At 40.6% G+C, this 23,429-nt stretch overlaps 1 protein-coding gene and 1 non-coding gene across 5 annotated transcripts in view; one reads left to right on the plus strand and one right to left on the minus strand.

Annotated features, from left to right (window-relative positions):
- Nucleotides 1-23,429, minus strand: part of SPECC1 (sperm antigen with calponin homology and coiled-coil domains 1) — a 228,542-nt gene that overhangs the window by 25,802 nt on the left and 179,311 nt on the right. The window lies entirely within an intron of this gene.
- LOC121501041 lies at nt 7,838-7,940 on the plus strand. The gene has a single exon (XR_005990490.1). It is a non-coding gene; the product is annotated as a U6 spliceosomal RNA (small nuclear RNA).

Consider the following 23,429-nt stretch of genomic DNA (forward strand, 5'->3'; position numbering starts at 1 on the left):
AAAGATGAAAGGAAAAGCCACATGTAGTAGGGTAGCAGGGGCAGAGACATGGTAGGGAACCAAACCCCCTAGTGTGGTGACCTACAGGTAGGAGCAATGTCACAGGTATACAAGTCCTCTTTGAGGATTAAGGCCCGCTTCAGGTACCCCTCCTCCAAACACCCTGGTAAGATGAACCCCCTATAACGTCTGGTTTTGAAAATCAGTTGGGACTTAAATCTGGGAGAGTCCAAGGGCAATAGGAAATGGAGATTCTTGGGATCCCTGGGTGGCGCAGCGGTTTGGCGCCTGCCTTTGGCCCAGGGCGCGATCCTGGAGACTTGGGATCGAATCCCACATCGGGCTCCTGGTGCATGGAGCCTGCTTCTCCCTCTATGTCTCTGCCTCTCTCTCTCTCTCTCTGTGACTATCATAAATAAATAAAAATTAAAAAAAAAAAAAAAAAAAGAAATGGAGATTCTGCTCCTAAAGGGTCAGTGTGCAGTATCATTGGATTTCAGACCCAGAACAGAGGAAGCAGTTTGGAAAGCACCTGGGTTATACTGGAATGAGATTTACTGACTAATTTTAGAATGTGTGCTGGAGGAGCAGGGACCTGTAGAAGCTTTCTCTGATAATGAAGTGCTGGCAGGTGCTATTTTTCTTGCCCTCCTTCAGCCTAGCTGGCCCTAGACGGGGAGCAGCCATCTGCTGTATCAGCAGCAGTTCTGATACTGTCCATCTACTTTGCCAGCGCTGCTTGCCCAGCCCAGCATTCCCCCTGCAGACCTACACAGCCAATCCACTCACTCTGGCAGGTATCCCTCTCCAAAGTGGCTCATACCCTGCCAACACCTGGTGGGCAGTCCCAGCTGCGACTCGTGCACCTTCCAAGTGACTCCTGCTCCAGGGCAGGGGGGCAGCTCTCCCACTAGCATGTCTGCAGCTTTTGCGGGGCAGGGGGGAGCTCTTGGCCAGCTGTGCTTGGGCCAGCTGTGCTTGGGCCAGTGGGTCCAGAGCAGTTGAGGCCTAGTCACAACAGGAGGGTGCTCATGATCTGGATACAGAATAGTAAAAATCATCCAAATTGAGCAGAAAAAAAAAGAAAAGAAAAGGAATGAAACAAACAAACAAACAAACAAAAAGAAAAAGAAAAGAAATGAAAAGAAATGAAACAGATGAGAAAAGTTAAGAAACCACCAACAGGGCAATGAAGAAATCAGAGAAAATTTAAAAATACCTGAACAAATTTGCATTTGTTCAAAATCTTTGGGATACAGCAAAAGCAGTTCCAACAGGCAAGTTTATAGCAATATGAGACTATTTCAAGAAATAAGAAAAATTTCAAATAATATAATCTTATGCCTATTAGAAACTAGATAAAGAAGAACAAAGAAAGCCCAAAGTTAGTGGAAGGAAAGAAATAAAGATCAGAGAGGAAATAAAGACTTGGAAAAATAGAAAAGATCAATGAACTAAGAGCTAGTTCTTTGAAAAGATAAACAAAATCGATAAACCTTTAGCTAGATGCATCAAGAAGAAAGAGAGGAATAAAATCAGAAATGAAAGAGAAATTACAACCAATCCCACAGAAACACAAAGAATCATAAGAAACTACTATGAAAAATTATGTACCCACAAGATGGGCAATCTAAAAGAAAAATTCCTTGAAACATAAAATTTTCCAAAATGGAGTCAGGAAGAAATAGAAAATCTGAACAGATTGACTACTAGTAATGAAACTGGATTGGTTAAAAAACAAACAAACAAACAAACAAACAAACAATACTACCATCAAACAAAAGGTCAGGACAGGATGGCTTCACAAGTAAATTCTATGAAACATTTAAGTAAGAGTTAATACCTATACCTATACCTATCCTTCCCAAACTATGACAAAAATTTGAAGAGGAAGGAATGCTTCCAAATTCATTTCATGAGATCTGTATTACCTTGATACCCAAACCAGAGGAAGATACTATAAAAAAAGAAAATTATAAGCCAATATCCCTGCTAAACATAGATGTGAAAATCCTTAACAAAATATTAGCAAACCCAGAAAAAGACAAATATCATATGATTTCACATGTATGTGGAATCTAAAAAGCACAACAAATGACAATGAAATAGAAAGAGACTCCTAAACACAGAGAATGAACTGGTGGTTGCCAGAGGAGAGAGTGTGAAGGGATGGGCAGAATTGGTAAAGGGCATTAGGAGGTTTAAACTTCCAATTATAAAATAAGGAAGTGCCAGAAATGTAAAGTACAGTATAAGGAATATAGTCAATAATACTGCAATAACATTGTATGGTGACAGATGGTAACTACAGTTATTGTGGTGAGCACTGTATAATGTGCAGAATTGCTGAATCACTATGTGGTACACCTGAAACTAATATAACATTGCATGTCAACTATACTTCAAAAATAAATGCTAAAAAAATATATTACCAAACCAAATTTAGCATTCTTTAAAAGGATCATTCACCACAATCAAGTGGGATTTATTCCAGGGATGCAAAGAAGTTTCAATATTTGCAAAACAATCAATATGATGCATCACCTTAACAAAATTGCAGGGTAAAAATCATATCATCTCAATAAATGCAGAAAAATATTTGACAAAATTCAATATTCATTCACAATAAAAAACTCTCAACAAAGTGGGCTCAGAGGAAATACACCTCAACATAACAAAAGCCGTATATGACAAATCCACAGCTAAAATTATACTAAATGGTAAAAAGCTGAACTCTTTTCCTCTAAGATCAGGAACAGGATGTCCACTCTCACCACTTTTATTCAAAAGAGTACTAGAAGTCCTAGCCACAGCAATCAGACAAGAGAAAGAAATAAAAGGCATCCAAATTGGTAAGGAAGAAGTAAAACTCACTATTTGCAGATGACATGATGCTATTTATAGAAAACCTGAAAGACTCCACCAAAAAACTATTAGAACTGATAAATGAATTCTTTAAAGTCACAGAATACAGAATTAATATACAGAAATCTGTTGCATTTCTATATACTAATAATGAACTAGCAGAAAGAGAAATTAAGAAAACAATCCTATTTATAATTGCATCAAATGAATAAAATATCTAGGAATAAGTTTAACCAAAGAACTGAGAAACCTATATCCTAAAAACTGTAAGACATTGATAAAAGTGACTGAAGATGAAAATAAAAGGAAATGAAAATCATGCTCATAGATTGGAAGAATTGATATTGTTAAAATGCTCATACCAGCCAAAACAATCTACAGATACAATGCAGTCCCTACGAACATACCAATAGTATTTTTCACGGAGCTAGGACACATAATCCTAAAATTTGTATGGAACCACACGAGACCCTGAAGAGCCAAAATAATCTTAAGAAGGAAGAACAAATCTGGAGATATGACAATCCCAAGTTTCAAGATATACTACAAAGCTGTAGCAATCAAAACAGTATGGTACTGCCACAAAAATAGACATAGATCAATGGAACTGAATAAAGAGCCCAGAAATAAACCCACACATTATGCTTAATTATTTTACAACAAAGGAGGTGAGACTATACAATGATGAAAAAAATTCAATAAATCGTGTTGAGAAAACTGGACAGCCTTATGCAAACGAATGAAACTGGGGGCACCTGGGTGGCTCAGTGGTTGAGTGTCTGCCTTTGGCTCAGGTCGTGATCCCAGGGTCCTGGGATCGAGTCCCTCATTGGGCTCCCCACAGCCTGCTTCTCCCTCTGCCTATGTTTCTCCCTCCCTCTCTGTGTCTCTCATGAATAAATAAATAAAATCTTAAAAAAAAAAAAGAAAAGGGATCCCTGGGTGGCGCAACGGTTTGGCGCCTGCCTTTGGCCCAGGGCGCGATCCTGGAGACCCGGGATCGAATCCCACGTCGGGCTCCCGGTGCATCGAGCCTGCTTCTTCCTCGGCCTGTGTCTCTGCCTCTCTCTCTCTCTCTCTCTCTGTGACTATCATAAATAGATTAAAAAAAAAAATTTAAAAAAAAAAAAGAATGAAACTGGATTGCTTGCTTACACCACACATAACAATAAACTCAAAGTGGATTAAAGATCTAAATAAAAGACTCAAAACCATAAAACTCCTAAAAGAAAATAGGCAGTAAATTCTTCAACATCAGACTCAGCAATATTTTTTTTGGATCTGTCTCCTTTGGCAAGGGCAACAAAAGCAAAAATAAACTATTGGGATTACATCAAACTAAAAAGTTTTTGCACAGTGAAGGAAACCATCAACAAAATGAAAAGGTAACCTGCTGAATGGGAGAAGGTATTTGCAAATAATGTATATGATAAGGGGTAACATCCAAAGTATATAAAGAACTCATACAACTCGACAACAAAAAAAACAAATAAAAAACAAGCAATCCAATTAAAAAATGGGCAGAGGGGGTACCTGGGTAGCTTAGTGGGTTAAGGGTTTGCCTCTGGTTTGAGTCATGATCTCAGGGTCCTGAGATGGAGACTGCTTTTCCCTTTCTCTCTGCCCCTCTCCCTGATTTGTATTTTCTTACTCACTTTCTCTCTCTCAAATAAAAAAATAAAATAAAATAAAAAATGGACAGAGGATGTGAATAGGCATTTTTCTCAAAAAGATATGAAAACATACAGACAGCTGACAGATACATGAAAAGATGCTCAACATCACTCATCATCAGGGAAATGCATATCAAAACCCAATGAGACGATCCCCTCATACCAGTCAGAATGGCTAGTATCAAAGGAACAAGAAGTAAGCATTGGTAAGGATGCGGAGAAAAGGGAATGCTCATGCACTGTTGGTGGGAATGTAAATTGGTGCAGCCACTATAAAAAACAGTGGGGGATGCCTGGGTGGCTTGGTGGTTGAGCGTCTGCCTTTGGCTTAGGGTGTGATCCTGGTCTGGGGATCGAGTCTCACATTGGATTCCCTGTGAGGAGCCTGCTTCTCCCTCTGCCTGTGTCTCTGCCTCTCTCTCTGTGTCTCATGAATAAATAAAATCTTAAAAAAAAATCAAAACAGTGGGGAGGTCCCTCAAAGAATTAAGAATAGAAATACCATATGATCCAGTAATTCCACTTCTGGGTATTTACCCAAAGAAAATAAAAACACCAATCTGCAAAAACGTATGTACTCCTATGCTTATTGCAGTATTATTTACAATAACCAAGATATGGAAGCAACCTACATGTCCAATGGGTAAAGAAGATGTCACACACACACACACACACACACACACACACACACACACACACACACAAATATTACTCAGCCATAAAAAGAATGAAATCTTGCTGTTTGTGACATATAAGAACCTAGTATGCTAAGTGAAATAAGTCAGACAGACAAAGACATGTACCATATAATTTCACTTACACATGGAATAAAAAAACAAATGTATGAACAAACAAACAAGAAACCAGAAACAGACTCATAAATATAGAGAATAAGCTGGTGGTTGCCACTGGGGAAGGGGTGGGGTGATGGGCAAAATAGGTAAAGAGGATCAAGAGGTGCAACTTTCTGGGGCACCTGGGTGGCTCAGTCAGTTAAGCATCTGTCTTCAGTTCAGGTCATGATCTCAGGGTCCTCAGGGATTGAGCCCTGAATCGGGCTCCCTGCTCAGTGGGGAGTTTGCTTCTCCCTCTCCCTCTGCCCCTCCCCTCACTTGTGCTTGCGCTCTCTCTCAAATAAATAAAATCTTTAAAAAAAAAAGAGGTAAAAACTTCCAGTTATAAAATAAATACATCACAGGGATGAAAAGTACAGCATAGGGAATATAGTCAATAATATTATAATGACTTTGTATGGTGACAAATGGTAACACACTTAAATGGTGAGCATTTAGTAATACATATAAAATAAATGTTGAATCATGCATCTGAAACTAACATAATATTATGTGACAACTATAATATTTAAAAGATATTTAAATTAAATATTAAAATTAAATATTTAACTTAAATATTTAAAAGAAAATGCAGTCTGTTCACAGCTACAGGAACTAGATGTCTTGGGCACACCATGACCTAAATATCCTCATTCCTGGGACTTCTCTGAGACTCTTTTTTGATATGTCTTTATAGTCACAGCTGTAAAATTAGACTATTTTGGGAGGGGGAGGGGTGTAACAGTGTACAGATCATAGAGGATGAAAGAAAAATTAATTTCTCACTGGAGTTCAGCATGTACAGGAAAAGCGCCCTGGGAGAACCAAGGTTATTTTGAAGATTTGGTGAAACACAGTATAGAACATATGTACATGCAAGTGGGTTCTTGTGAAATCTCAACAAATGCAGCCTACACTTCCTTCCTCGCACATGGGTTTAGGGTTCATTCCTTGGATTGGGTAGATGTCTACACATTCAATTTTAATATCTCTGTTCCCCTCCCCCCCCAAAATAATAATATCTCTGTTCTCATCTCAGACTATCTGGTAAACCTCCAGTAGTCCAGCCCCACACACGGACAGCATAGCCTGAGGTTGCATACACAGGGTGATTTGCACACAAACTATCTGGGCCCCTTCTCTGCATAGCTTTTTCCTTTCTGATGCCCCATATTCTAGAATGCTGCTGTCTCAGCTGCCACTGATGGCTGCCTCCCTCATGAGGCTCCATGGCATTCCATGCTCAGTTGCCACTCCAGCTCTCTACACTCTGACATAGGAACTGTTCCCAATGTTGACCATGGGGGTCTCCTCATGAGTTTCCCTCCTCTTGGATATTAGTTGTCTAGAGATAAGCTCCAGACAGCTAAATTTAAAAGCCAAAATTAGACATTATTAGAATCTAAATAAATAGGTTTATACTCTTGAGGGAAAGAAAGCCATGTAAGGCACAAAACAGAAAAAGCATTTAAAAAAGGATTGAGAAACTGATTACATAAAATTGTTTCTGTATAACAAAATTAAAGGATCTATCTATCTATATTTATATATATATATCAAACTACTAATATCTGGAATATATTCTTATAATACATATGAGATAACAAGTCAAGGAAAAATTGGCTGAGGAATGAATCAGTAATGCAGTGAAGTGGAAACAGGGTCAGAAACATTTGAAACATTTGAGTCTCATCAAAAAATAAAATAGTAAACTATTTTCACTCATCAAATTGGTAAAAGTTAAAAAGATTTTTAATTCACAGTTAATGAAGATTTGGGAAATGGGCATTTCTGGTTTTTTTTAGAGGAGAGAGAGAATGAGAGAGGGGTGGGGAAGAGGGAGAGACAGAATATTAAGCAGCTTCCACATCTAGCAGGGAGCCCAATGCTGGGCTCGATCTCACAACTCTGAGGTCATAACCTGAGCTGAAATCAAGAATCAGATGCTTAACCGGCTGAGCCACCCAGGAACCCCAAAATGGGTATTCTTACTTTGGCTGATGGGAATATAAATTGGCATTGGCTTTTAGGAAGGCAACAAGAAACATATTTTTAAAAAATAAAAATATGATTTGACTAAGTAATTTCACATGTAGGTATCTATTCTAAACATTTTTAAAAAAAATTTATTTATGATAGTCACACAGAGAGAGAGAGAGAGGCAGAGACACAGGCAGAGGGAGAAGCAGGCTCCATGCACCGGGAGCCCAACGTGGGACTCGATCCCGGGCCTCCAGGATTGCGCCCTGGGCCAAAGGCAGGCGCCAAACCACTGTGCCACCCAGGGATCCCCTGTAGGTATCTATTCTAGAGAAAATAGTCATGCGTTTCCCCAAAGACACCCACAGGAATGTTTGCCACACCATCATTGTTCAGAATGGGGAACTGGAAATATCCTAGTTTCTATCAATTAAGCTAAGCAAACTTGTTCTGGTTTTGAAAAATGTTTATGAAAAATAATCTATAGTGCTTGCTTTGGCTGCACATATACCAAAATTGGAACGAGAGAGGATTAGCATGGTACCTGTGCAAGGATAACACGCAAATTCATGAAGCAGTCCATAATTAAAAACAAACCAAAAAACCCTTATCTAAACTCAGTTTTCTAATCTGTAGGCATTCCTGTGAAGCTCATGGGAAGACGCTGATGTTTTAGGTTTCTATGGGTCTGCTTTATGCAATTTGTTCTAAATACTTGATGTTTTTCAGTACATAAATGTCAATCTAGGGGACTGGTCCTATACTTGTCTCCATTTTCACTGACTTTGAGATAGTCTAGAAGGGACAGAGAATAACAAATGAATAGAGTCAAAATCCAAAAAAGACCTCAACAGGCCACAAACAGGAAACCAAACTTAAGTGAGATGACATTTTAACTTAATTCTTCATTTTGTTTTTCTTTTTTCTTTTATTTATTCATGAGAGAGAGAGAGAGAGAGAGGCAGAGACATAGGCAGAGGGAGAAGCAGGCTCCATGCAGGGAGCCCGATGTGGGACTTGATCCTGGGACTCCAGCATCATACCCCGAGTCAAAGGCAGATGCTTAACTGCTGAGCCACCCAGGTGTCCCTCTTCATTTTCTTTTTTGTGTTTTCCAATTTTTCTTCAATGACCATGTATTACTTTTATAACTGAGAAAAACAATGTTATTAAAAATATTAATTACATCACTTACAGACAAAATAGGCCAATGTCAATTTCAAGGTAATGAATATGAGCCCTTATGTTTTTAGGCTAAACAGATCTGAAAAAATTGGTTTTGTGTTTTTTCCCCAAAAAATATCGAAGAAGACTAAAGACTTGGCTGTAGATGAGGGAGGGAAGATGCAATTAAGAACTTGCTAGAGACCTTAATTTTTTTTCCTTATGTGACAGATCTAAGGCAGCTACAGATTCTCTAAAATCTTCCAGCTGAGAGGCGGAATTTAACTCTCCTCTTCTTGAATCTGGGCTGGCCTTAATAACTTGCTTGAATGTGGAGGAAGTGACATTTGGGACTTGCAGGGTACATCACAAGAAGCTTTGAACTTCTACTAAGTACTCTTGGAACACTCTCTCTGAGGCTCCTGAGGTGTGTCGAAGCCCAGGCCAAGCCAAGTGCAGAGAGGTCTTCTGGAGAGAAACTGGCCAGCCCACAACTATTCCAGCCTCTAGACAATGGAGGCTTCAGACATGGTAGAACAGAAAGGAGACAGGCCTAAACTCTAGACATGTGAACAAAATGAACACTGTAATCCACTAAGTTTTGGGGTAGTTACATAGCTATACAGAACTTAGAGCATCCTACTTTATTTACTTCTTTTACAACTGTTGCAAAGGGGAGAATGGAAACCAACCTTTTGTTCCTCAAGGAAATCACTTTGGGGGTTGGGTTCCTTGGAACTTATCTCCTCTTTTGATCCTATTCCTACTGTTGCTTTTTTAAAAAAGATTTTATTTGAGAGGGAGTGAGTGAGAGTGAGAGAGATCAGAGAGGGAGAGGGACAGGGAGAAGTAGGCTCCCCAGGAGCTGGAAGCCCAACGTGGGGCTTGATCCCAGAACCCCAGGATCATGACCTGAGACAAAGGCAGGTGCTTAACTGACTGAGCCACCCAGGTTTTCAGTTTCCTCATCTTTCAAATGAACCCGTTAGATTATACCAGTGGTTTTAAAATGATCAGCTATGGGACCTGCTCTTCCAACTAAAGTTTTCTGCAGAAGGTTTTGCTAAGGTAGAATTTGAAAACTATAAGGTTAAATGATCTCTTACCAGCTTCCCTTGCACCTTTGCATGTATATCCTATCCTGCACTATCCAATACAACAGCCACTAGCCACATGTGGCTAAGTTAGTTAAAATTGAATAAAGCTTATCATTCAGTTTCTCAGTCACATTAGCCACCATTCAAGTGCTCAAGCCCCACAAATGGCTAGTGGCTCATGTTCTGGACAGTACAGCTCTAGAGCATTCTCACCATCGCAGAAAGTTTTACTGGACAGCACTGTGCTGCACTTACACAAACGTGCATATATATTCCCCTCTTTTATGCAAATGTTGGCACGTTCTGTACTCTGATTTCTTCCCGCTTACTGAGATCTAGAGAGGTTCTTTCACTACACATGGAGAAACAATGATAGTGTAGAGATCAAGAGATTGGCTTCTGAAGCCAGAAGCCCTGTCACGTACTAGCTGTATGACTGTGAGCAATTACTAAACTTTTTTGTGTCTTAGTTTCTATATCCTTAAAATGGCTGTGGAATAGATACCCTAGAGGATTGCAGTCAAGAGTAAATGCAAAAATAACATAGGAAGCCCTTATAAAAATGTCAGCTATATGGTGACTCTTCAATAAAGAGCTCAATTTTCATTACCATTAACTCTCCATTCTCTTTCTGGAGGAGTCCATCATATGGATGGATGCTCTCTCTCTCTTTTTTTAAAGATCTTATTTATTCATGAGAGACACACAGAGAGGCAGAGACACAGGCAAAGGGAGAAGCAGGCTCCTTGCAGGGAGCCCGATGTGGTACTCGATCCCAGGTCTCTAGGATCAGGCCCTGAGCCAAAGGTGGATGCTCAACCACTGAGCCGCCCGGGCACCCCGATATCACAGTCTCTTTAAGTCGCCTCCAGTCTTTTGTTGTCATACTGTACACATAAGGAATAAATTATGACAGATTCTGCCAAGCTGCCCTCAGAGAGGTTCTTCTCGCTTTTACTCCTCCCATGTCGTGACATGTGATAACCTCCCTCCACATTCATAAAAGTGTCCACAAAGTTTCAGAGAGTAACGTGATCTTGTCCACCCCGATGCTCTCTCTACCACTCCAAATAAGAGTATTTTTAGTAAGGAAAACTTTTTTTTTTTAAGGGGAAACAGCATTTCTATATTTTTGGATGTGCCTACTAAGAAAATAATACGTAAGAACTAAGCAATTTGTTCTAAGGAATTTTGTTCCATGACCAAGTTTAACTTATACGAGACAATCTTCAATCCTAGCTAAACCTCTCACTCCCAGAAAGACTGAATTCAGTCTCTAAAATCATAAGCTTCTGGAGCTAGACTATTTCTTTTTCCCAGATGAACATTTCATGAATAAGAGAACGGAAAAAAATACTCAGTGCAGATTCACTTGGGACTGTTATTATCTAAATAGACTTATATGCTGTCCTGGGGGATCGAGAGGGAACAGCAGCAGACATTAAGGCCTCGTCTCTCTTAATGACGGCAAGATAATGGCTTTTGGTATTGGATGGTGTTGGCTACAATACCAGTTGCTGGCATATTTGATCTATGGAGGTCCTCTGGCAGGACAAAGGATCCACAGGGAGGATAGGACAAAGGCACTTTAAATCAACCTCAGTCCACAGCAGGAGGAAACGTTCTTACAACATTTTATTTGGAAAACCATGCTTTTACTTCCTGAAGCTGGCAGGACATCTAACATTCTATACATATAAAAAATGTGTGCACTGGCAATGTTTGAACGCAGATGTTTCCCTCAAATGATCCTGTAAAACCAGACTCAACTAACTCAAATCAAGAGCCCTTAACTGGAATCTGATGCTGTTTCTAAGAGCCCACCTCATCTTCTGCATTTTGTAGGCATTCAGCAGGTTGGGGTGCCTGGGTGGTTAAGTGTCTGACTTTGGTTCAGGTCATGTTCTCAAGGTCCTAGGATGGAGCTCCAAGGCAGGTTCCCTGCTCAGCAGGGAGTCTGCTTGTCCCTCTGCCCATCCCCCGACTTGTGTGTGTGCCACACCCTCTCTCTCTCAAGTAAAATCTTTAAAAAACAGAAAGGAATTCAGCAGGTTGGAACAGGCAGGATGTGGGTCTCTCAGCCTGCAGAGTTGCTGAGCTGAGCCCTACACTTGGGTTTTGGGGCTGTCCTGTGCACTTGCAGCCAGGTCTCTGAGCAGCGGCCACTCCCTTAGGGGCCTGTGGATCTCTGCTCTCCCTCCAAGCCTCTACTCCATGCCCAGCCTCTACTTGAACCCTCCCCCAGGCTGTTACCATCCACCTCTAGTTCTTCAACAGACTTTTCTGACTTACAGAGCTCTAGAGCCCAAATTCTTGGTGACCAAAATACTTTCCTTTTCCTTAGTGACAAGGAAGACTGACTTTCTCTGTTTCTGGTAGGTGCTGGTGATATGGGGGATTGGGGTGTGGACTACATTCCATACTTCTGAGAAAAGGGAGAAGAAACAAAACAGGTATACAGAAAAGGCTGACCTCCCACACAGGCTACAGATACGAGTCTAATTCTGTCAGCTATGGAGACCTGAAAGGCTTTCAAGACATGGTGGCAAGGGTCCCCCCAGAGAAAGCGTAGCAGAAGCTTGTCGGAAGCATGGCAGCAGCGTCCCTCCTGTGAATTCATCCAGGAGGAAAATGGATGGATGTCACATGCTACAACATGGATGAAGCTTGAGGACATTATGTAAGGAGAAATAAACCTGACCCGAAAGAACGAATGCTGGATAATTCCACCTCTGTGAGGCACCTCTAGGAGCCAAATGCATGGAGGTAGGAAGCAGAACTGAGCTTACGAGGGGCTGGGGGATTGGTTCTTAGACAGAGATTCCACTGGGAAGATGAAAAAGTTCTGTGGGTGTATGATGTTAATAGCAGCACAACGACACGAGTGTGCTAACGCCATGGAGCTATATGCTTAAAAATGGTTAAAATGGTGAATTTCACATTCTGTCTATTTTACCACAATAAAAAGAAAAAAAGAGATCAAGGATGACAGGAACGACAACAGAGCAGAAGGGACAGATCCCTGCCCATCTGCCCACAAACACCGATAAAAGCAGCTAAGTGGATTTCATTCAACAACGATGAATCCTCCCATGTAATTAAGAGTACTTTCAAGAATATCCTGTTCCACTTAGCAAGCTGTTAGGTAACTTCCCCAATTTGAGTGAAAAGTTTCCTGTGGTTCCTTTAAAATCACTGTTTGGTAGTTCTGCTGGGCTGTGATGCTGCCACTGTTTTGTGCCTGGTGGAACTTTGGTGCCTTGGGGGCTCTGCACCTTGTCTTGCAGAAGGACTCAGCCCCAGCTGGTGCTTGTGTGACCAGAAGTCTGACACTGTCAGGCAGGGACATGTCTGACCCTTCTGTCTTCACCTCCGCTTTATCACCAGAACCCTTCCAGGTTGCTGTCTGGCCTATCCTCCCCGCTGGTCTACTGGGTCTTTAAATCTGGGCACAACACTGGCTCTGGATGGTTCACAGGGCTAGTGACCTGTCTGCCTGGCCCCTCCTTGGGGTTATTCAGAAAGTGTGTGGGGCAAAGGCAGCTGGGCCCTTTCTCTGATGTCCAACCCCACTGGGGCTCACTGGCCCATTCCTCATTAATCCAACTGACTTTTCTAGCCCTGCATCGGAAAGCTTTGATTTTGAGGGGAAAAAGTCTGTTTATTCTACTCAAATTTGAATAGAACTTATTTTAGCTTTAGTTTTCATATAATTATCAGAATATGCTACTAAGATTCTTAGGCCTTTCTCATCTTTTCAATCCACAGGCCTTACAATGTGTTCATGGTTAGGTGACTGGAAATCAGGAAAAAGAAATCTAGTAAGAAAAGCATCCTGAAAAGAAGATAACAAGAATAAGAGTAAATACACACTAATAAGCCACAAGAAAATGTGAATGAGCTAAATTTCTCTATTAGAGGAATTTTTGGATCATAGATAAAGCTAAACTGTAAGAAATATACTTAAAGTGTGTGAATAAGAAAGATGAAGAACAAAGGAATTATAAAAATATACCATGCAAATAGAAGTTAAGCAGAAAGGGGAAGAGGATATTAGCATAAAAAAGGAAAACTTCCAGGTCAGAAGGTTTAACTGAAGTAAAAGGTAAACATATTAAGAACGTATAAGAGTTATGAACCCTTAAGTCTGGTATCAAAATATCTTATGTAAAAACTTAGAAACCAAAGATTTTGACAATAACTACAATCAGAGTAAGAAATTTTAATACACCTCACTCAGAATTCCACAAATCAACTGGCCACATAGTAAAGGACACCCTCCACCACCCACAGATGGCAGCTCTGGGCCATTCACAAGATTCCCTTGAGAACAAGTGGAGGGGCCTGCTTTACATGCAACTAAAAGGTCTGTGCAGAGGAGTTTGATCAAAGGAAAAGAACATTCAGTTCTAAGAAAAATTTAAGCCTCCACTTCTGGGGAACATGAGAATTGCAACTTCTAAATGAGGGGTTTCCCAACTTCAACCCAACAAAATTTCAGAACACTTTGGGTTCTCATTTGTTAGAAGGAGCATCAGAGTCTTGTGGATCTGTCCTATATCCCAGAGTATAATATGTTCCTTCTGGCTAAAAATTGTCACCAACCCTACTGGAGAAGGCAGAAAAATACCTAATTGCATTTGGATTGTGTACAAATGATACAGGGTTTCAGTGCTTGCTGACATCTTAACAAAAAACCAGGAATATTAACACAAAAATTCATTTATACCTAAGCCATGTAACAATAACAAGCCAAATGTCCCTTTATTAACTAACAGAGTATAAAAATATGCTTCATATTAAAGAATGACCATAATTAAGTAGCAATTTTCCCCCAAGAGTAATATACCGGATTAGATATACATCATGTCCTGTGACTAAATTGGGATTTCTAACCCAGGAATATAAGAATGTATCCCTATGAAAAAATCTGTTATACAGTATAATATATTTATGTTAATTACATAAGTGGGTTGAAAGAGAAAACCCCTTATGCATTGTTCAACAAATGTCAAAAAGGAATTTGATACAATACTTACCTATTTCCAGATTTAAAAAAAAAATCTCAGTAAATAAGCTTCCTTTAGCTGAGAGAGTATTTACTAGGAAACAACACAAAAATATATTTAAAGGTGTGATGCTACTGTGAATGGAAAACAAGACAAGAATATCCAAAATCAACAGTAGTGTTCAACATTTTCTGGACTTTCATGAATGCAATTAAAAAAAGTACAATAAACATCGGAAAGAAAGGAAAAAAATAATTATTTGCAATAGTTTGCCTCAACGACTCTAGAAAATCAGCAAATAAAAGCAATTAATGAAAAACATTGAGATGGAAAACTTGTAATTTGTCACGATGACAGCTAACAGAAACTCCTCCTGTGGTACAGCATATTGGACGGAACTTTCTCATTTTTCTGCACAGGAGTAGTGTGTGGCAGAGAACCAGACCATGAGTCAGTGGAAGACCAGAACATCAGACACCTACTAAATTCCTGTTTATGCCTGTGTCTACCAGGGTACTCAAACAGAGACTTCTAAATAAATGATGGTAAAACAAATGGCCATTCACCTAAAGAAAAAAGTTATAGTTCTACATAGTAAAATAAACATAAATGCAAAAGAAGATTTAAATATTTTAAAAAGATGATCTAGAGCCCCTGTGATAGATAAAGGCTAATATTTTAATGTATAAAGAGCTCTGAGACTTGTAGGTAAGTAAAGCAGATTGAACACATGGACTTACTTTCATTCCCTCTTGAAGCCTCACTAAGACCATAGAAAAAAAGAGATTGCTCCCCCCCGCCCCCAGGTGTTAACTGACAAGCAAAAAAGGAAAGAGGAAAGGAAACAAAATTCTGGCACCTGAAATGCAGATAGACCAGAAGTAACTAACATAACAGACCTAACAAAACTAAATCCCAAGCCAGCAGTGGGGATGAGCAAAGATCCAACCTGATTTTAGTGCAAATTTCCCAGAGGCTCAGGAAATGGGTGGTGTGAGGTACTTTGGGAAGTAAGAATGAAGGTGGTTAAAAACAGGACTAGTTTGGAAATCTGTCTGCAAGGTCATTTGAGTCAACTGTAGCCTGGGGAGGAATATGGGGTCTCTAGACAGGGTGGGTATTGAGCACGATTCTTATTTATTTCTGGATTTAAAAACAAATTTTCAAATTCTCAGTAAAGTCAAAACAGAAGCAAGCTTCCTTTAGTTAAGAGAGCATTTATCAGCAAACAGTTGTGAAAATTAATAAATAATAAAATTTATATATTAAAATTAATATACCACTCAGTATCAGTTGTAGGAAAAGTTGTCAATTACAGACAACAGAAGAATCCTCAACCGCCAAGAATCACCCATTACAGGCCCCAGCAGGGAAAGATGGAAACAGCATCTCCTACAAAACACTGACTATCCCTGCAACACAGCCAATGAGAAGGAAACTATGGTCACCCTGAACTCTTGCTTTTTCTCCAATAGACTTTTATTCAAAATAACTCCTCCCAACTTCTCCCTTTTTCTCCATAAAATAATGTTCTTCTCTTGTTTTTTTTTTTTTACTTGTCTGTGGTTTTGCCATAGCTTGTTTGTCCAAATTGCAATTCTATATTATTTCTGAATAAACCCATTTTTGCTGCTAAAATGACTATTTTATTTTTAAGGTTAATAGAAAAATACAAAAATGACATTTCATAGTGAGGCAACAGTGATGCCCTGAAAAGAGGGGAATCAAGAGGACTTTGCAGGGTACCCAGATAGTTAATAGACCCTCCTACCCCCTGTGTTCTTCTCTGGTCTGCTCCCTTAAAACCTGACTGCCAGGCTGGTGTCCTCAGCCAGGAGACTAGAAGGTCCTTCTCTGGGGAATTTGACCAGCTCAACAGGGCAGACCTGAAGACACAAGACACCAAGAGTCCATCAAGGACATGGCACAGGTATAGTACTCTACAGTGAGGACCACATTTATAAGACTCACACAGAAGCCAGGAGCAGCCAATCAGCTTTGTAGAGTCCCAGACTTATATGAGAGCAAAAGTCAAGGGCCACTATTTTTCTGATAAAGTCTCTAGCACACAGAGATTAAGCAATAGAACAAAACAAAGGAAATCTGGAAGAAAGAATTTAGGCAGAGAGAAGATCTGGGGATAAAAGCAAGCTATTGTTCTGGGCAAGATTAGTAGAAGATATCCCATCTGCAAAATAAAACCAGAAATGCTATAAAAAATTCAGGGTCTGAAAAATATTTCCTCGGATGTACATATATGATAGTGGATAGATACAATGGAATATTATTCAGCCTTAGAAAGGAAGGAGATTGGGACACCTGTGTGGCTTAGCAGTTGAGTGCCTGCCTTTGGCCCAGGGCATGATCCCAGATTCCTAGGATCGAATCCTGCATCGGGCTCCTTGTGTGGAGCCTGCTTCTCCTCCCTTTGCCTGTGTCTCTGCCTCTCTTTCTGTGTCTCTCATGAATAGATAAAAAAAATCTTAAAAAAAAAAAAAAACAAAAAACAAAAAGAAACGAAGGAGATTCCTGACACATGCTACCTACCACATGGATGAACCTTGAGGACATTCTTCCGAGTGAAAAGTCATTTTTCCACTTATATGAGGTACAAGAGCCATCAAAACCATAGAGATAGAAAGAAGGGTGGCTGCCAGTGCTGAGGGCAAGGGGATGGGGAGTTACTGTTTAACGTATACAGTTTCAGTTTAGGAAGATTTGAGACTGACTGTGTAACACTGTGAATATACGTAATACTGAACTGGACACTTAAAAATGGTTAAGATGGTAAATTTTTAAAAAAGATTTATTTATTCATTAGAAAGACAGAGAGGCAGAGACATAGGCAGAGGGAGAAACAGGCTCCCCACAGGGAGCCCTATGGACTCAATCCCAGATCCCGGGACCACACCCCGAGTTGGAGGCAGACATTCAACTGCTGAGCCACCCAGGCATCCCAAGATGGTAAACTTTATTTTATATATATTTTACCACTGTTAGAGATTTTATTTTATTTATTTATTTTTACAGTTAGAGATTTTATTTTATTTTATTTATTTTTAATTTATGATAGTCACAGAGAGAGAGAGAGAGAGAGAGAGAGAAAGAGAGGCAGAGACATAGGCAGAGGGAGAAGCAGGCTCCATGCACCGGGAGCCCTACGTGGGATTCGATCCCGGGTCTCCAGGATCGCGCCCTGGGCCAAAGGCAGGTGCTAAACCGCTGCGCCACCCAGGGATCCCCATACAGTTAGAGATTTTAAAGGCTGAATGATGTGAAAAAATATGATAACAGAAACGAAACATTTAAGAGATTTTAGAATATCAAGAAAGTCTCTCAGTAAACTGTGAAACAAAGAAATGGAAGAAAAGTGAAAAGAGATAATTAGGAGATCAGGCCAGGAGGAGTACCAGAAAAAGAAAACAGAAAGGAAGAAATTAGCAAAAAAATAATTCAAGAAAATAAGTACATGAATTATGTTACTGAAAGAGTATAAGGAGTACCCAACGTGATAGGAAAAAAAAAAAGAAGCATCCACATTAAGGTATATCACCCTAAAATGTTAGAAAGTTGAGGACAACCAGAAGCTCCTACAAGTTTCTGGAGAGGAGAAAAAAAAAAAAAAGATCACACATGAAGAATTAGAATTATTTGTTCTCACTGCAACACTGGAAACTAGAAGACAATGGAACAATGCCCACAAAATTATGAACAAAATTTTATGACCTAAACTTTTTAAAAAAGATTTTATTTATTTATTCATGAGAGACAAAGAGAGAGAGGCAGAGACACAGGCAGAGGGAGAAGCAGGCTCTATGCAAGGAGCCCAATGTGGGACTTGATCCTGGGACTCCGGGATCACACCCTGAGCTGAAGGGAGATGCTCAACTGCAGAGCCACCCAGGTGTCCCTATGACCTAAATTTTTATGCCCAATTAAACTACCATTTGTCAGAGTAAAATAAAGATACAAGGTCATACATTTTCTTTTGCAAGGTCATAAAATTTTATCATCCATAAACCCTTGCTCAGAAAGATACTGGAGGAACCAAAACAAGAAAGGGGAAAAATAAGGAAAAAAGGAATAGGGCCCAGGACACAGAAGATCAAAAAAGGTGAGGGGCACCTGGGTGGCTCAGTCAGTTAAACGTCTGACTCTTGATTTCAGCTCAGGTTGTGATGTCAGGGTCACGAGATCAAGCCCTCTACTGGGGCTTCACACTGGGCGTGGATCCTGCTTAAAAGGAGATTAGTGTCCTTTTAGTAAGAGCTCAGGGAGCACCCTCTCCCTCACCACTTCCAGAGCCATGCAAAAATCAATGTTTGTTGTTTAGGTCCTTCAAGTTCGTGGTATTACAGCAGCCCAAGCAGGCTGAGACTTAGATCTTCCATTATGGGCACATATAAACTCTGACTGAAATAAAACAAAAAGAGCTCTTATATATTTTGAGGAAAAACAATAAACATGTGAATAGAAAAGCAAGCAAAGCAAGTGTACTAGTATTTCACAGAAGAAATACATAAATGGCTAACAAACTAATGAAAGGTGCTCAACTTGCACCTGTAATGAACGATTTATAAGGGATGCCATTTCTCCTCTTGGATAGGGAAAGATGAGTATCCATATCCAATAGAGGAGAAGGCAAGAGGAAACAGGCACTCGTGGACATTGTTAAAGGATTATAAACTTGAATTACCATGCAGGAGAGCAATTTGATAACGTGTATCAAAATCCAAAGTGTAATGTACCCTTTCATTAAAGAATTTTACTTCCCAGGAATTTATTTTACAAAAATCTAATGCAAGTCTAGAAAAGGTGTGCTAAATGATATTCATCACCATGACACTACTTTTATTTTATTGAGGTAAAATTCATGTAACACAAAGGTCACCCCTGAAACTACTATGAAGTGTACAACTTAGTGGCTTCTAGTCCATTCACCATGTTTTACAACTGTTGCTACTCCAGTGCCAGACATTTTCATCACACTAACAGGAAACCCTGTACCTGCTAAGTAGCCACTCCCTATGCCCCCTGACCCTCAGCCCCTGACGAACACAAATCTTTTCAGTTTCTGTGTTTTGTATAAATGGAATCACATAAGATGTGACATTTTCCATTTGCCTTCTTTCACTTAATATAATGTTTTTAAGGTACATGTGTGTTGTACTTCATTCAACTTTTTAGCTGGATAATAGTCCACTGTATGGATAGACACATTTTCTTTATCCATTCATCCATCCAGTAGTTACAATTCCAGCTCTTCCCACCTTTTGGCTATTGGATGGTGCTGCTGTAAACATTCATGTTTCAACACTTATTTTTAATTCTTTTGTGTATATACGCAGGAGTGGAATTGCTACTTCATATGGTGAATCTATGTTTGACTTACTAGGGATGCCAAACTATTCCACAGAGGCTACAACCACTCGACATTCCCACCAGCAGTGTAGGAGGGCTGCGATTTCTTCACATCTGTGACATGACTTGTCATATTCTTCATTTCGATTATAATACTTCTGGGCTCCAGAATTTCTCATTGGTTCCTTTTTCACACTTTGCATCTCTGTGTTGATATTCTCACTTTGAACATTTTGGGCGCATTTATGGCAGTAGGCTTCAAGTAGGTCCAATGTCTGGGCTGCCTCAGGGACAGTTCCTATTTTTTTTTCTTATGAATGGGCCAAACTTTCTTGTTTCTCTGCCTACCTGCAATTTTCTGTTTAAAGTTGGCATTTTGAGTATTATTATTTTTAAAAAGACTTTATCTATTTGAGAGAGAGAGAGAGAGAGCAAGCATGGGGGGGCGGGCAGAGGAAGAGACGACAAGCAGATTCTCCACTTAGCAGGGAGCTCAATGTGAGACTCGATCCCAGGACCCTGGGATCATGACCTAAGCCTAAGGCAGACACACAGTCAATACCTGTGCTTTTAAGTGTTCTTGAAAAATGCTGCCTGAGAAGCCCAGGGAAAACTCCTATGCCAGCAAAACAAAGGTAAGCCCTTGAGCCATATAAATATATGTATACTATATATATCCTTTAGGGAACCATCAGACGGGTCAAAATACATCACCACAGGTCCCTGAGAACAAGGTCTGTGGTACTAGCAAGCTGCACAAGGAATGCTGGTCACCATCTGTAAGGCTATCGCTGAGCTGGGAAACAGAGGATGGTATGGGGTGGGGGGTCAAAATGGCAGAGCTCTTGCATGGAAACTATAGCTTCTTCCTCCCTTCGTTGTGTGTTTCCCTGCTTGTTCCAAGTTTTTGACTAGATTCCAGTGTTATGAAAAGGCTGGTTCTGACAGTTTTTGCCACCTTATCTGTTGCTTTTGTGGAGGGAAGGAGTCTTAGATTTACTTACTCCCCCACTTTGCTGATGCCCTCATGGTATTATTTGTAAGAGTGGGTGATATGATAGGTGTTATGGATTGCTTTAATCAACAATTTTCTAACCCACTCTAAGAGCTAGAAAGTGGAAAGGTGCATTTGCAAGACACCCCTGCAGCTAGCATTCAGAACCAGGATGTGATTTAGGTTCTGTCAATCACAGGCACTTGCACAAAATGGACTCAGAACTGACTCACCTGGAGAAAGAGGCAAAGTTGGGACATCCACTTGGCTAGTCCAGACTACAGGAGAGGTGCTTTTTTTTTTTTCTTTAACAGGAGTGGAGCCAACAACTCTGGTAGCAGGTTCCCGATTTTGCATCTTCCTGACCACCAAGGCCACCTCCTTAGTGGGCCAGTTCTGATATGAAGACTCTGGCCATTATCCCTAGAATTCCAGCCTAGCAAAGGTTTCTCTCTCTCTCTTTAAAGATTTATTTATTCATTTTAAATTTTATTAATTTACTCATGAGAGACACACACACACAGAGAGAGAGGGAGGCAGAGACACAGGCAGAGGGAGAAGCAGGCCCTATGTAGGGAGCCCGATGTTGGACTCGATCCTGGGTCTCCAGGATCATGCCCTGGGCCGAAGGCAGCACCAAACCGCTGAGCCACCCAGGCTGCCCAAGATTTATTTACTTATTATTTTAGAGAGAGAGTGAGCAGAGGAAGGAATAGAGGGGAAGAGAGAGAGAGAGAGAGAGAGAGAGAGAGAAAGAAAGAAAGAGAGAGAGAGAATCTCTAGCAGACTCCCCACTGAGCATGGAGCCTGATGCAGGGCCAATCTCACAACCCATGAGATCAGAGTTGGACACTTAACTGATGGAGCCATCCAGGCACCCCACCTAGCGTATATTTCTTCATTTTTTAAAAAAGAGATTTATTTATTCATGAGAGACATAGAGAAAGAGAGGCAGAGACATAGGCAGAGGGAGAAGCAGGCTCCTCGCAGGGAGCCTGATGCAGGACTTGATCCCAAATCCTGGGATCAGGCCCTGAGCCGAAGGCAGATGCTCAACCGCTGAGCCACCCAGGCATCCCAAGTATATTTCTTTAATACTCCTAACAAGTCAGGGGCATCTGGGTGGCTCAGCGGTTGAGCGTCTGCCTTCGGATCAGGTCGTGATCCCAGGGTTCTGGAATCAAGTCCCGCATCAGGTTCCTTGTGGGGAGCCTGCTTCTCCCTCTGCCTGTGTCTCTGCCTCTCTCTGTGTCTCTCTTGAATAAATAAATAAAATCTTGAAAAAAAAAACAACCTCCTAACAATTCTTTGAGAGGTCTACCCTTACCGAATAAATCCTTTCTGTTTAAAACAACTGGAATAGATTCAGTGGTCTATAACAAAGAGCCCTGAGGAACTCAGAAAGTTGCAAGTACCTGTAAGGTCCATCAGTAGACCACTAGTGGGACACCTGTATGGCTGAATTGGTTGGGAGTCTGCCTTAGACTCAGGGTCATGATTCCAGGGTCCTGGGATAGAGCCCTGCGCTAGGCTTTCTACTCAGCGAGGAGTCTGCTTCTCCCTCGCCTCTGCCGCTCCCTTGCTTGTGCTCTCTCTTAAATAAAATCTTAAAAAAAATTAGGCCCCTAGATAAAGTATTGCTTATGCCTACAGTGAAAATCCATGCAGGAGCTACAAACAATAAAATAGCTGTACATGTATTCACAGAAGGATGAACACAATATTATCAACTGGAAACACTCATTGCATATCAATGCATGATTCTATTCTTGTAAAGTTTCGAGACATGTATTTGTATATTCAAGGCAGTGGTTCTCAACCAGGAGCAATCCTTCCCCTCTCTTCCCTGGTGGAGGACATCTATCAATGTCTGGAGACATTTTTGATTGTCTCAACCAGGAGAGTGCAATGGCATTTAGTGGGTGAATGCCAATGATTCAGCTAAAATCCTACAATGTACAGGACAGCCCCCATGCCAAAGGATTGTCTGGCCTAAAACATCAACAGTGCCAAGACTGAGAGACCTTGATTTAAAGAAAAATATCAAACTGTTATTAAAAATGATACTTTTAGGGGATCCCTGGGTGGCTCAGCGGTTTGGCGCCTGCCTTTGGCCCAGGGCGAGATTCTGAAGTCCCGGGATCAAGTCCTGCATCAGGCTCCTGGCATGGAGACTGCTTCTCCCTCTGCCTGTGTCTCTGCCTCTCTCTCTCTCTCTCTCTGTGTGTCTCTCGTGAATAAATAAATAAATAAATAAATAAATCTTTAAAAAAATGATACTTTTAGAGAGGAGAACTGAGCAGTAGGGTAGGAATTATGTCATTTTTTTTTTAAAGATTTCATTTGATTTATTTGACAGAAAGAGTGAGAAAGAGAGAGGGAGCACAAGCAGGGGGAGAAGAAGAGGGAGCGGGGAGAGGGGGTTGCTGAGCAGGGAGCCTGATGTGGGGGCT

Source organism: Vulpes lagopus, chromosome 10 (assembly GCF_018345385.1).
Source record: "Vulpes lagopus strain Blue_001 chromosome 10, ASM1834538v1, whole genome shotgun sequence".
Taxonomy (NCBI): domain Eukaryota; kingdom Metazoa; phylum Chordata; class Mammalia; order Carnivora; family Canidae; genus Vulpes; species Vulpes lagopus.